The sequence below is a fragment of the Dendrobates tinctorius genome, unplaced genomic scaffold, assembly GCF_039654945.1.
Source record: "Dendrobates tinctorius isolate UK_male_01 unplaced genomic scaffold, ASM3965494v1 ptg000128l, whole genome shotgun sequence".
Classification (NCBI taxonomy): Eukaryota; Metazoa; Chordata; class Amphibia; order Anura; family Dendrobatidae; genus Dendrobates; species Dendrobates tinctorius.
The window spans coordinates 18,572,205-18,587,740 of record NW_027361796.1 but is presented as its reverse complement, the minus strand read 5'-3'; the positions used below and the strand labels follow the sequence as shown (position 1 = coordinate 18,587,740).

Genomic DNA, 15,536 nt, shown 5'->3' with positions numbered 1-15,536 from the left:
ATGTCATGTGCAGCATAGAGAGAGAGTTTTCTCGCACTTTAAAAAAGCGGTCCGGCATGTAGGTGTGTTTACTGTCCTCCACTCCCTGCCAACTTTGCTTCCCCATTGACTTGCATTGGGTTTCGTGTTTCAGTCGGACCTTTGACTTTTCACGATAGTCGGCCGATTTCGTTTGACTCGACTTTCTCATGAAACCCGACTCGACCCTAAAAAGCCAAAGTCGCTCACCTCTACATGCCATGAAGAGCCATTGGAGCAGCAGGGAAAAAAGAAGGGGGGATAAACACCCCACACGTATCGCCACACCAAATGTGGCTTCCTCAGGGGTAGTGATGTGCCATACCCCCACATGTGCAGGGTATATATACATATAAATCGATTAACACATGAAATGTACTAACCGAGAGAGAGCATAGAGGGCGCGTGGTTGTGGCCATCTTGTTAGTGTCGTGGTGGATTGTTTATCATTAAAGTTGATTGAAAATAGCTAAAGCGCATGCCCAAGAAGCCCATTTCAGAAACAGTGTTTTGTTGACACGTTCATAGCGCATGCGCCAATAACACAGGCAGGTGTGCGCTCAGCGAAACTCATCTTAAACTAAATTTGTAAGGCTGGTTTCACACTTGCATTTTTTTGTGCTGCGTTTTTGCACATGCGGTTTTTTTCCTATACTTAACATGGGTGCGCATAGTCATGCGTTTGTACGCACATGTGTTTTTTTGTAGTGTGCACCCGGGCACACAAAATGCATCCTGTTGCATTTTTTGTGCGCCCGACCGGTCAAAAAAAAACAAAAAAAAAAAACAAAAAACCGCATGCGCACAAAATTCACCCAAACACACATTATAGTCTATGGGTGCGATGACGTGCACATGGTCATGCGCACATTAGCGCAAAAAAACACATGCTTTTTTTGTAAAAACCATGCGCAAAAAGCAAAACCCATAAAAAAACGCATGATGCGTTTATGCGCGTTTGCACTGCAAACGCAGCACAAAAAAACGCAAGTGTGAAAGTAGCCCAAGTCTTACAGTGCGTGTGCGAAGCCATGCAAGAGAATCGCACAGCACACTCACTGCGCTTGCGTGAGGAAGACGCTCTCAGCAATCAAACACAGTGTTGTGATGGAAGATTCATAGCGCATGCGCCAGCAGAAACCATCCAAAAATGAATTTCTAGTTGTATGGTCCAGAGCGCATGCATAAAGACACACAAAAGATGCAATTAACAAGTAGCAAATAGACTGCAGTTACATAAAAAGGCGCTTCCAACAATCTTTAGAAAGGAACTTAATTCAGAGCATGAGTATAGCAAAGCTCTTATGTCCATATAGAACTTAATTGCGCAGCCGCACAAATTGAGTAAAAATTAATAACAAAAGAGATGAATGCGACGATCTTATTGCTACCACAGCACATTGTCTAACACATGGGTTATTACAACCCAAAAAATCTATATAGATCAAGGTCTCTTTACGTGCATGTCCAAACAGCAAAACAAAAAATAATAAATATTAAGGATAATTAGGATAAAGGGAACTGGGAAAGAAGGGGAAAAAAGGGGGGAAACCTTGCTGATCGAATGCATAACGTAGGCACAAAGTATGGTTTGTTTTAATAGACCTATTACTGTAGAGAGACCATGCACAAAAAGCAAGTCCAAGGTGTGCATTCAAATCACTAGATATCCCTACCAGTGTGTTAAAACACATTCATTCAAAAAAAGATAATAATAATAAATTTTATTTCTATAGCGCCGACATATTCCGCAGCACTTTACATTTCAGAGGGGACTTGTACAGACGATAGACATTACAGCATAACAATAATCACATAGATCATATCAGATACCAAGAGGAATGAGGGCCCTGCTCGCAAGCTTACAATCTATGAGGGAAAAAGGGGAGACCCGAAAGGTGGGTGGTAACAATTGCCCTGATTGTTTGGACCAGCCATATTGTTAAGTGTGTAACAGTACGGACACAGAGGGCTAATAGATGCATAAAGCTTGTGGGAACATGATACGGGGAACCTGGTTATGGTAAAACTTTTGACTGTGCCACACAGGGATAGTTAGGTTAATGTGTTGAGGCGGTAGGCCAGTATGAATAAATGAGTTTTCAGGGCACGCTTAAAATTGTAGGGATTGGGGACTACTCGTATTGACCTGGGAAGTGCATTCCAAAGAATTGGCGAAGCACGTGTATAGTCTTGGAGATGGGAGTAGGAGGTTCTGATTATCGAGGATGCTAACCTCAGGTCATCAGCAGAACGGAGGGCACGGGTAGGGTGGTAGACAAACAAGGGAGGAGATGTAGGGTGGTGCTGAGCCATGGAGGGCTTTGTGGGTGAGAGTAATAAGTTTATACTGAATTCTAGAGTGGATGGGTAGCCAGTGTAAGGACTGGCACAAGGTGGAGGCATCGGTGTAACGATTGGCGAGGAATATGATCCTGGCTGCAGCATTCAAGACAGATTGTAGGGGGGAAAGTTTGGTAAGAGGGAGACCGATTAAAAGAGTTAGAGTAGTCCAGACAAGAATGAATAAGAGAAACAGTAAGAATTTTTGCAGAGTCAAAGGTAAGAAAAGGTTGAATTCTAGAAATGTTTTGAGATCGAGATAACAAGAGCGAGCCAGTGATTGGATGTGGGGGGTGAATGAAAGCTCGGAGTCAAGTATGACCCCAAGACAGTGGGCATGTTGCTGGGGAACAATAGTGGAACCACACACGGAAATGGCAGTGTCGGGTATAGGTGCATTAGTTGAGGGAGGAAACACAGGGAGTTCAGTCTTTGACAGGTTCAGTTTCAGATATAGTGAGGACATGATGTTAGACACAGCGTTTAGACAATCGCCGGTGTTTTCTAGAAAGGCTGGCGTGATGTCAGGAGAAGCGTATAATTGGGTGTCATCAGCATAGAGATGGTACTGGAAACCAAATCTACTGATTGTTTGACCAATAGGGGCAGTGTACAAGGAGAAGAGGATGGGGCTTAGAACCGATCCTTGAGGAACCCCAACAGTAAGGGGAAGATGAGAGGAGGAGGAGCCAGCAAAAGATACAGTAAAGGAGCGGTCAGAGAGATAGGGGGGAAAACCAGGAGAGAACAGTGTCCTTGATGCCGATGGAGCAGAGCATAATGAGGAGGAGCTGATGATCCACCGTGTCGAATGCTGCAGAGAGAGCCAAGAGAATTAGCATGGAGTAGTGACCATTAGATTTAGCTGTTAGTAGATCATTAGATACTTTAATGAGGGCAGTTTCAGTAGAGTGTAGAGAGCGGAAACCGGATTGGAGAGGGTCGAGAAGAGAGTTATCAGAGAGATAGCGGATCAGACGTATCAGACGGTTATGTTCACCATATGCTCACCCACAACAATAATAGATATAACCACCATATGCTTGACTATGTTCTAAAGAAAATCCTTGTGCAGAGGGATCCATACATTTACAGAATCAATTATATTTTCTATTACTATTTTTTATTTGTCATAGTGACAGTACAGACAAGGTATAAACATATATACAACAACTAGACTATTTGTTTCCAATATATGCTCCAATTTTTTGATCATGGCTTGGCATGTTAAATGCGCAAGTGAAGTCAGGTAGTCAATGATTCAAACAATCCAAAAAAGTGGAGGATCAAACTAGCCAGGTTTTGGACCTCATCCCATATCCTAATTGTATGGACACACCTGGTAAACCAGATATACTGTTCTTTTTCTCTCAACCCAATATCCAAAGGAGGTCTAGGTAGCATGTATTGTGGAATAAAAATCCCATCCATGGATAAGATGAAGGCTTGTTGGAAGACTAAGGTAAGTACAGTTTAGACATGGTTATTATTCAAAGGCTATCATAACCAAGTTATTTAAAGGATCATATGTTGTTTATGAATTGAGACATTGGACATACATAGGTCTGCACAGGGTCCAAAAAAATGACAAGAAGATATGGAGCCAATAAGGGCTCATCATACCTACATTATTCAAATACTCATATGGTGCTGTGAATTAAAGAAACTAAGCATCTATGAAGTTACACAGAAATAAGAGCGGCACAGTATTTTAAAAGTATCAAGTGGTAACAAACATGGAACCATCAAGAGTGGATAATAAACCAAGCCTAATAGATACAAGTTTTTTCCGAGAACTAAAAAGGCATAATCGTATCAAACACTCACAAATAAGGTTGTATTGAATCAAAATCTAAGCCCATAAATACCCAAAACAAGAAAAAGTAAAATATAATGTAAGTCCCAAGAGACAGGTATGGCATTCCAAGTGTTACGGATGATGGATAACAAGATCCTCCAATGTAATGAAGACTCTTGGGTAGAGATAAATCCAAAACACGAACAACATAGACATCAACAAAATATGCCAATGTAGATCGTTCAAAAGTCTCGTAAATGGATTTCTCCCATTGGAACGGATTAATCTGGAAAGATAAAAAAAAGAGGTTTCTAGATATATTGATCTAACTAAGAAGGGAAGATCTCATCCATAAAAGCCACTAAACAGTAACTCCTCATTCAAGCCATTTGTTGACATACTTTTCAAGTTATATCTCCACCGAGCTTCCCGATGCAAGAGTTCCTTTGTTGGATCCCCTCCCCGAACACTTCCACGAACTTGATCCACCACCATAATACAAATTCCATGGTGCCTACTTGAATGATGCTTTAAAAAGTGTAAATCCACTGAAGAAATAGGCTTACCCTTTTCCAGATCACTGGCTGCCTTTCCAATATTGGATATGTGCTGTTGTATCCTACGACTGACTTCTTGGCTTGTTTAGCTGACGTATATCTTTGGACACTGGCAAACGAGATAGATCACATTCTTTGAACGACAATTGGCAGAGAGTTTCATTTTTATTGTTTCTGGAAAGATAGGGAGAGTAAGTATCAGCGGCAACCATATAAGGACACACATTGCAGCTTCCACATGGAAAGGAACCTATTAGGTGGCCACCTGTGCCTAACTTGATTGTTGGTGTTTTGAAGTGGCTAGCTGTTAAGTGGTCCTTCAAATTTTTGGCCATTTTAGCCATTAGCTTGGGTGTATCTGACAAAAAAGGCCCGAGTTTAGTTTCACTGAGCAAGATATTCCAATACTTACTCAGTATACCATGGACTTCTTGTCATTGATTGTTGTAAGTCGTAATCATGTTGGTGGTGCCAAGACCCTTCCGAGTTTTGGGCTGTAAAAGAGACAATCTGTTACTGGTTTTTGAGGTTTGGAAGGCTCATGAAATCACTTTCTATGGATAACCTCTCAGCAAACCGAGACGGGATATCAGAGGCCCCTTCCCGGGAATCAGCTTCCATGCTGCAATTGAGTCTTACCCTTAGGAATTGCCCCCTTGGGAATGTTGTTACAGAGGTGCTTGGAATGGAAACTCGTAAAATACAAGCAGCTATTTGTGGCGGTATCTTTGCATAACAATTTTGTCTGGATTTGGGACCCAATTTTCAAATCCAAAAAGATCAACAGTCTGTTGATAAACAAGCTGTTAAAGAGATATTAAATGCATTACTGTTCAATTAAGTAATGAATGCATGGCATTCAGATTCTGAGCCTGTCCAAAAGATCATCTATGTACCGGAACCAAAGAAAAACATGATCTTGAAAGGCGCACAATGGGTGCACCTGTGTCTCCTCCCACCAACCCAAAAAGAGTTTGCCTATAAAATGTTCTATCAAACACAAAATAACTGTTGGATAAAACAAAAAGCAATAAATCCAAGAGAAATGAATGATGCCTGCGCTCACCAGAAAATTGTTGATCAAAGAAAAAAAGAAACAGCTTCAAATACCTAGTGTATGGCCTATGCAGGTATACAACAATTCGACATCCATCGACACAAGAACCGTATTCTCTGGTACAGGCAGGTCCTGCAACTGGAGAATGAGATGGGAGGTATCTTCAATGTATGAGCCTAAAAGGGTGACAAATGGCTTCAAGAAGTGATCCAAATAGATTCAGGGTCTTTCAAATAAGCTCCCAATCCCCACCACTATAGGACTACCTGGTGACTCGCTGGTTGATTTGTGTATCTTCGGGAGCAGATAAAGGGGGTGAACCACCGGATGTTGGGTGGTCAAAAGGGTAAGCTCTCTTTGTCAAAATACTGTTGCTTCTGGCCTAGAGGAATAAACGATCCAGTTTCTTCTTGAAGATACTGGTTGGATCAGAAGGCAAAACCTAATAACAGTTATTATTTAGTTGTTGTTTGGCTTCTTTTGTATACATCTCAATAGGCCATAAGACAATATTCCCACCCTTATCTGCTTCCTTGATGGTAAAAGATGGATTCATTTTCAATCTGGACAGAGTTCGTGTTTCCTTTAGTCCCAAATTCTCCCCCTGGTGGTTCTTTGTTTGAAGTCTGGCAATTTCATTACTGACTGTCATAGAAAATCTGAACAGTTGGGAATAGTGAAAAAGGTGTGGCTTGGGATGGTAACCCCCACAAATTATTGTTAGTACCAACACCTGAACCTTTATTCTCATTTAGTAGCTTTATGAGATCACTGAAAGCTTGCCTCTCATCCTATGATATTGAGTTAATGGTTGATGGTACACTTATCTTTCCTTTTTTTGTCTAAAATAAAATTCCACTGATGGTTGCAAATTATTCCATTAGAGTGTGCGGTGAATTTTTGTTATTTACTTCAGGGACCACCACGGTCCATTCTACCAGCACCTCGCTTCTACAGTGACCTTGAGTGCACACCAATACCAACTATACAAAACAAATACAGATCCTTTGTCAGGATAAACTTGTCCAACTTGCTCATTGGTGCAAAATACAATCCCCTTGATAGCAACGATTTTTCTACATCAGATAACACATAATTCGACAAATTTATAACCTGTAAATTACCTGAACAATTTGTATTGTTGAGAGATCTCATCTCCTCCGATTGTTCATCAGTTCCCGCCTGTACATTGGGGTCCACTCCTTGTAGCACCGACCTCTTCTCCTTGGGTTTGGTACATTTGCGGCGACCTCGCCTGTTACTCCTTCTTGATCACTGGTTCCTGATAAAAAAGCTGGTGGATGAATCAGCCATAGTGGACACGTTTATGTTCGATCTATGTTCTCCGTTTGGTTTATTAAATCTCCTATTGCCGTGATGCATCCATTTAAACAGTTGGTTGTCAAATGCTTTCTTATCACGGACAAATTTACGTTTCTTTCTCTGTATAATGTCTTTTTCAAAGTTGTCAATGGTAATCTTTAGACATTGTTGAAAAGGTAAAACAATGCTTTGTGAGTCAAAAGTACTGAGTTTGGCTTCCTTTTCTTTGATGCCCTCCCTTAATTTGTTCACAAGACAAATTCGTAATCTCGTTTGAAAGACCGAGAAATGAGTTGTCCTGTACAATTCTTTCATTGACACGAAAAATGTTCTCAACCTGATCCTTCAACGCCAGCACTCTCGCTTCCAAATTCATGATGAAATAACCAACAACATAAACAATCTAAATTGTACACATTAAAAACCAGAGGTGATTTTTATAAAAAAAAAAAAAAAAAAGTACTAATACAAGTCAAAGCGTGCCAACACTCCCAGAAAAAAAGTGGAGAAGCCACTGTATTGTAAGGTGCTCCAAGGATTGTAATGAATAAGAAAATGTACACACAAGAATTTAATTTACTTAATAAATTATAACATTAAATAATGAACAATATAAAACTATAAGTGCATATGTGTTATGATTGGGTCACCGAGGAGAGCAAGACCAAGTTGAGCCACAGAATACCAGAGAGGTTGGTAACTAAGCGGATTGCAGACCCCTAATCCTATCCACACAACTAGCAGTAGCTGTGGAGCGTACCTACGATGATCCTAGATGCCTCAACACAGCCAGAGATCTAAATAAGCCTAAAGCAAGAAAGGGGAAATCTAAACTGCCCCAGAGCAGACCCCAAAGGAATAGATAGCCCCCAAACATATATTGTCGGTGAGACAAGATGAAAACACAAACGCAGGTAGGAAAATAGACTGAGCAAACGATGGGGCCCACACCAACTAGACAGGACAGGAAAGGAAAGACACTGTCTGCAATCACGCAAAAAACCCTGCAAAAAAATATCCAACACGTCTGATAGAAAAATACTGAAGTCGCACGACTTCGCCCACTATATCAGCACTCTGGTATATTCTGAAAGCAGAGCAAAAAGAGGCCAATCTAATAAGGGACAAAAACTGGCACAAGCAGTAACATATGGATGGAGATTCAGCACAGCCCCAGCCGGAGCTGGCTGACCACACAAAACTGAAAGACAAAACCAGATCAAATGTGAACAGTAGCAAAAGAACACTTAGTTTCCAGCTCAGTCCCTGCATGCTCAGCTAAGACCTCAGGAGGCAGGAAAAAAATCACCAGCAGGGATAGAGGGAGTCGGCTGTCTTAAATCCAGTCAGAAACTCCAGATCTCCAATCATCCTCCTCATTATCAGGTGGCAAGCCTCTGTCAATCAGATCAGCTCCACTACCCCCAGTAACCACCAGAGGGAGCCCAGAAAGAGAACTTGCGACCCCCTCTGTCAATATAACCAGCTCCACTACCTTCACTAGTAACCAGAGGTAGGCTAGAAAGCGAATTCATAACACATATGCATCAATCAGAAACAAGCATTCATAAGTTACATTATTCAGATAGAAGTCCACCAGTCATCCTCCATGAGAAAAAAAAAAAAGACAGAGCATGTGTCCTGGTTCTTTATGTCCAACTAAAAAAAGGTGTGTCCAGCCCCACCATGTGGGGAATGATGTCACAAGTCTATTGTCCATTGGCTAAAAAAAGCACATCCCCTCAACCCTGAATGAAAAACTTGTTTTACCAGTACATGGCAGAATACAAGAAGCTGGAGGAGGGTCTTCTGAGCACATGTGGGAGAATTCTATATAGATATATAATAATTAGTAAAATAATTAATTGGAGTGTTTAAACCATTAAAAATAACTTTTAATATACATTCCACCCTTGTTTTCAATCACTTTAATTAACCTGCCACTAAACTATACCATTTATCATTTATCGCATTGCTCATAAATATATATATTTGCTACCAATAGAAAACTGCTTTGGTAAAAACATCCTGGGCTTAAAAGGGAAAAATCAAAACAAAAAACAAAACACTGGACCAGCAGGTGCTGAAATATTAAATGTCTTTGTAAAAATCTTCGTTCTTTGGATCTTCTTAGACCACAATCCTATTGGATCTCTGTTGCAGGGAAGCACGGGGAGTATTATGCCCTCATCACCAAAAACTTAATGACAAGGTGACTTCACTACGTTCCCTGGTTAGCAAAAGAACAGACGCTAAAGAGCAATCTGTCCCTGCCCTTCATGACATTAAGCCCTCATTTCTCCAAAGCAATGGGTGAGGGGAGTGAAGGTGTCCATGGCTGAGCATAAGAGTCCCTTCATCTTCTGTTGCTGCCGCTGTTCAGCACCTTGTTCAGCCTGGTGATGGCTCAGCAGCATCTGGGCTCAGTCTCAGCGCTCAATTGGACATCTTCAGTCTACTCACAAGACACAGCCTGCACTGTGGGAAAGTGAAATTCAAAATAATACTTGAAAAAGTATCAAAGTCTTGGCAGAGCTAACTCAATTCATAGCAACAGTCCAAGATAGATTAACTTGTACTCAGTCCAGGTGGCTTGTTTTTCCACCCCTTGATCAAATGAATAAAACAAAATTACTGTAGGTTTGTTGGTCCAAATTAACTGTGCCCAGAATGACCAATTGAAATTTTCTACTGTAGCAAATATTTATTTCTATTCTAGATAATAACTACTAAATAAAATATATATCTATATATACACACATACCCCAAAATAAATCATAATATCAAAATATCAGACATCGAATTCATGTCAATTACATTTGCATAATACCGATGATCATAATTACCAGTACAATCATGTTAATTGAGATCACAAAATGTTACTACTAATCATAATCAGTACATTTACATGTTGCCATATTTTTAAGGAAAACAGAACCCAAACCAATATGCTATTTACCCAATTCTTGCAAATTATTTTTTACATCATAACATACACATATCAACACACACTGTCTTCAACTAATGCATTCATTCAGTTTGCAGGAGAAATTCTCATTTACATATAAACAAACACACACTTTGGGTAACATCACATTTGTATTGCATGACTCAGTTGTAGGTGAACAAAACTATATCAAGAACAAAAGACTGACATCAACATTAACGAACAGTCATTGAAATAATTTCTTTAATGTATACCTTCAAAACCCAATATGCACAGGAGCTCCCAATATAAAAATGTGAAAAACTCAAAAATAAAGTCATAAAATATCATCTTATGGTAGATGGACTCCTTTTTCAGTACTGCAGAAATGAACCATTTATTGTGCACTGTATTTACATGTAAATTAAATGGCCAAGGTTTCTTCTTTCACTACTGCATACAAAAGGTTAATTACACACCCCAGTCAAACACGTAGTCTACTGAAAAGAGAAAAAAAAAAACAAGAATGCTAAACACAATAAAAAAAAAAATGAGCTCAAAAATAAAAATACCAAATAAAAAGTAAAAACAACAAATACCACGTGGATTTTCTCTTTGGCTGCGAACCAATTTATCAAAGGATATCCATGACAAATACAGGGGTTACACAAAGCACATACAGTGACAAAGACAACATGTAGTACAAATAAGTCATCTATTTATCTTGTCAACCCCCCAGTATATTGTCAGTCATCTAACTTTAGTTCAGTCTTTAATTCATTGTCTGTAATGTCACTCCCTCTTTTCCTTGTATGTTTCTCTCACATGGCTCCCACATACAGAATCATCTTACATCTGGTGTGGTCTTTTGCCTTTCAAAACATCAAAGTCTATTACAAACCCTCAAGTGAGAAATGATCATTTATGCATCACCAAGACCAAACCCAATTCATCATATATTAGCCAGCGCATACGTCATAGTACGCTCACAGGAATATTTCTCTTCTTAAACTCTAGAACGAAAACAAACATCGTTAGTCATCAAAAAATGGAAAAACTGTTAAACATTTTCAGGGGATGTTCCACAACTTTATCTAAAATCTGCAATTTAGTCCATGAGGGAATCATGGCAGGGGGTGCAGTATGCCATAGTATTGGAGGAGAGTAAGGGGAGGCTACAGTAGTGCCTTTGTATGCCTCCATCCGGTGTCCCACCTCTATCTTTCTAACCCCCCATTTCATTTGTCGCCACCCTCTTGGGTCTGGCGAGTTGCAATTTACTTCTCCTCCTCCTCAGATCTTGCCATCTCAACAGGTCACTTGTAGAGATCCCATCTATCTCCTGGAATGGAACTCCACTACCTAACCGGTCACAAAACTCCTTCCTGCACTAATTTGGGTATTATCTTCTTTTCTCCTTTCTTGATCCACACTCTCTACTGTACTATTTTTGACACTCTTGCTCTTTAGAGCAGATAGCTGGGAGACCAGATTGCATGCTGTGTAGACAGTAATAGAATTTCCCATAAGTGCACTGAACATAGTGAACAATGGGGCTTTGTAAGCAGCTGGGGCACCTTCTATGAACTCATTCTTCATCAATACTGTCAATATTGTGGCATCTGGTCCCTTCCAATCCTCAACCACAGCAAAGTGATCATTCAGATCTGGCAAAGGATTGAGAGTTAACCCACCGATACATGCGATTTCTCTCAATCACTGAACTTCATCTGCCAGAGACTCCCATCGTGTCTGTGGTATTACTTCCATAGGAGAGTCATACACTTGTGCCACAGAATCCCTCACCAAATGCAGTAAAGAGAAAGTCTCTGCAGTGTCCCTTGCGCGTATCATTTTTAGACGTACCATAGGATCAATACAAATACTACAAAGTCCTACGGCCTCAAGACTGTTCAAAATTATCGCATCGGTCCCCTGATCCCATAATCTGAGAATCCCTGCTAACAAATGTTCTCCTGCTTTCTGCCTGTACCTGGTAGCTAATTCTGCTAGCTCTGCTGCTGTATAATTCCTAGTTTCCTCTGTAATGGCGGCTTGTGCTCCAACAGCTGCATTTCCTGCATCCATCCGATCTCCACTACGCCGTGTGACTTCTCTCTTAGTTTTTGTAGTCACAATTGGTGTGGCCTGCCTTTCTTCCTCATCTGTCTCACTGTCGCAGCCATCCCATTCTAACAAATCTGACCATTTCTCATGTGCAATCATGGTCCTAATCTGTGCAGTACGCATATCTGACACTGGCTGCTGTCTCCTCCTGCGCCTATTCTTATTAAAATTCCTTTGCATATTGTCATGCTGTTTCATTTGGTCTCTCAAGGCTGATTGCAAGCTAATCCTTTGCTCTATAGCTGTATGCAGCTCTAAACACAAGTTATCAATCTCTTCCTGTAAGCTTTGAAGTGCCTGGACACAGATCCATCCAACAGCTGCTGCTGACTTCTGTTCTTTTGCATCATACCTTGAGAGATCAAATTTGGCAGCCACATCCTGGGGATTTGATTAGCGCTGTCCCTCCATATACTTATTACATTCCTGTGCCATTGGGGTCCATTTTCCAGGTGACACCCATTCTGGCAAGGATCTGACACTACTCTCAACTGCTTTCCTATTCTTAACAAACATTCAATTTTGTAAACATTTTTATTCAAAACAATCCCACTTCTGACACCAATTTGTATGGTAAGGGGTTCCAAGGATTGTAATGAATAAGAAAATGCTCACACAATTGAATTTACTTAATAAATGATAATATTAAATAACAATATAAAACTTGAAATACATATGCATCAGAAACAAGCATTATTCATACGTTGCATTATTCAGATAGACGTCGACCAGTCATCCTCCATAAGACAAAAGAGATCAGGACATGATGATGGATAACAGGATCCTTCAATGTAATGGAGGATTAGTATAGTTCATGTGTTAATTAATCGATTTACAAGTATGTATACCCTGCATATGTGGGGGTACGGCACATCACTTCCCCTGAGGAAGCCACATTTGGTGTGGCGATATGCGTGGGGTGTTTATCCCTTCTTTTTGCCCCTCGGCTCCAATGGCTCTTCATGGCATGTATTAAGGGCCTGTCACACTAAGCGATATCGCTAGCAATATCGCTACAACGTCACTGTTTTTTGTGACGTTATAGTGATATTGTTAGCGACATCGTTATGTCTGATACTTACCTCCGACCGCTCCCCGCTGGTTATCGGTGATCGCGCGAGAACGTCCTGGATCGTTTCTCGTCGTCAGCTACCTGCTGTGGAGACAAGCGACGCGTGGACGCGGGCGGGAGAACGTCAGGATCGCCTCGTCTGACAGGTAAGTAACGACCCCCGACCCCTGCGATGTCGCTGGTGAGATCTGCCTATGTGGCAGCTCACTAGCGACCACTTAGCGATGCACCAGCGATCCTGACCGCGTCATATCGCTGGTCGGGATCGCTGGTGCATCGCTAAGTGTGACAGTACCTTTATCCTCCATCTCATCAGGGTCTGAGTGCTTTGGCTTCCTTTCTCTGATATTTCTCAGGAATTGGTTAGATCTTTTATGCATCTTAAATAACTTGTTATCTTATTCCAATGTGGTGCTGTCTACTTCTTGGGTATTAGGCCAACGTTATTGTACACATATGGTGCTCTGAATAATCAGGTACTCATTCCTTGAAATTTTGGGCCATGTACTGTTCCTTTTTAGGTTACATTACTTCTTGATCCTTCTTAGAGCCTTGGTGTATTAGTTATTTGCTGTGTGGGAACAATTGTGGGGTGGCATTGCTACTAATGTATAGCATGTCTGGATCACATCATTTTTTTGTTTTTAAATGTTTTTAATCCTCGTTGTGTCTGTCTACACATGTGCTAGGTATTTTTGAATAAAGTGTAATTTTCTATACTATATGGGTGTTCCCAATTTCTGTAGGCATACTCTTGCTTTTTGTTTCCAAACCGTGGTTTACCTGCATATATGGGGTATCAGCGTACTCAGGAGAAATTGCACAATAACTTTTGGGGTCCAATTTCTCCTGTTACCCTTGGTAAAATAAAACAAATTGGATCTGAAGTAAGTTTTTTGTGAAAAAAATTAAATGTTTATTTTTTTTTAAACATTCGAAAAATTCCTCTGAAGCACCAGAAGGGTTAATAAACTTCTTGAATGTGGTTTTGAGCACCTTCAGGGGTGCTGTTCTTAGAATGGTGTCACTTTTGGGTATTTTCTATAGACCCTTTCAAAGTGACTTCAAATGTGATGTGGTGCCTTAACCCCTTCACGACCCATGACGGCTACGTAGGCGTCATGAAAAGTCGTGCCCAAACGACCTATGACGCCTACGTAGGCGTCATGCTATAAATAGCCCCCTTGCGGATCGGGTGACCAGGGTCACTGAAAGGTCACCCGACCCGCACACAGAGGACACTCTCAGGTTAATCCCACGGGGCGTCGCTTAGCCACCACGTGACTACGATCACTGTGATTGCCTGTTAACAGTGAAACAGCCAATCAGAGCGATTTGTAATATTTCACCAATGAAATTTGGTGAAATATTACAATCCAACCATGGCCGATGCTGCAATAGCATCGGACATGGCTGGACACCGACCCCCCCACACAGACTGACGGAGCCAATCGGCCCCCGCCACCGATGGACGGCGGCGATCGGTCGCCGCCGTCATCATCTGCTCGCCGCCGTCATCATCTGCTCCCCCTCCCCTTCCTATCGCTCCCTCCCACCTTCCAATCCCCCCCGGGACCTCCGATGGTGCTCCCGGTGTCCCGCCGTGGCTCCTGGCGTCCAGATCATGGGCGCCGCCATCTTGCAAAATGGCGGGAGCATGCGCAGTGCGCCTGCCATTGTCCAAGATGGCAGCGCCCTTGAATTTGCCGGCTGCCCGTTCATTTTTCATTTTGATCACTGTGATACATTCTCACAGTGATCAAAATGAAAAAAAAAAGTAAATACACCCCCCTTTTATCACCCCCATAGGCAGGCGCAAATAATAAAATAAAAAATTTTTTTTTTTTCCATTTAGGGTTATAGATAGGGATAGGGCTAGGGCTGGAAGTAGGGTTATAGATAGGGATAGGGCTAGGGCGGGAATTAGGGTTATAGATAGGGATAGGGCTAGGGCGGGAATTAGGGTTATAGATAGGGATAGGGCTAGGGCGGGAATTAGGGTTATAGATAGGGATAGGGGTGGGTTGGGGTTAGGGTTAGGGGTGGGTTGGGGTTAGGGTTGTGGTTAGGGTTATTATTAGGGTTGGGTTAGGGGTGTGTTGGGGTTAGAGTGGAGTTAGAATTGAGGGGTTTCCACTGTTTAGGCACATCACGGGGTCTCCGAACGAGACATGGCGCCATGATTTATTCCAGCCAATTTTGCATTCAAAATGTCAAACAGCACTCTCTCCATTCCGAGCCCCGACGTGTGCCCAAACAGTGGTTTACCCCACATATGGGGTATCAGCGTACTCAGGAACAATTGCACAACAACT

General features: G+C 41.5%; 1 long non-coding RNA gene across 1 annotated transcript in view; it reads right to left on the bottom strand.

The window, feature by feature from the left end:
- Positions 1-4,722: 4,722 nt before the first annotated feature.
- LOC141047575 (uncharacterized) overlaps positions 4,723-15,536 on the bottom strand; it is a 149,734-nt gene continuing 138,920 nt past the window's right edge. Inside the window, exons 3-6 of the long non-coding RNA XR_012219837.1 lie at positions 6,898-7,055; positions 5,827-5,949; positions 5,129-5,210; positions 4,723-4,825 (exon numbers count right to left, since the gene is read on the bottom strand). This is a non-coding gene — a long non-coding RNA (uncharacterized lncRNA). The remainder of the gene's footprint in view (positions 4,826-5,128; positions 5,211-5,826; positions 5,950-6,897; positions 7,056-15,536) is intronic.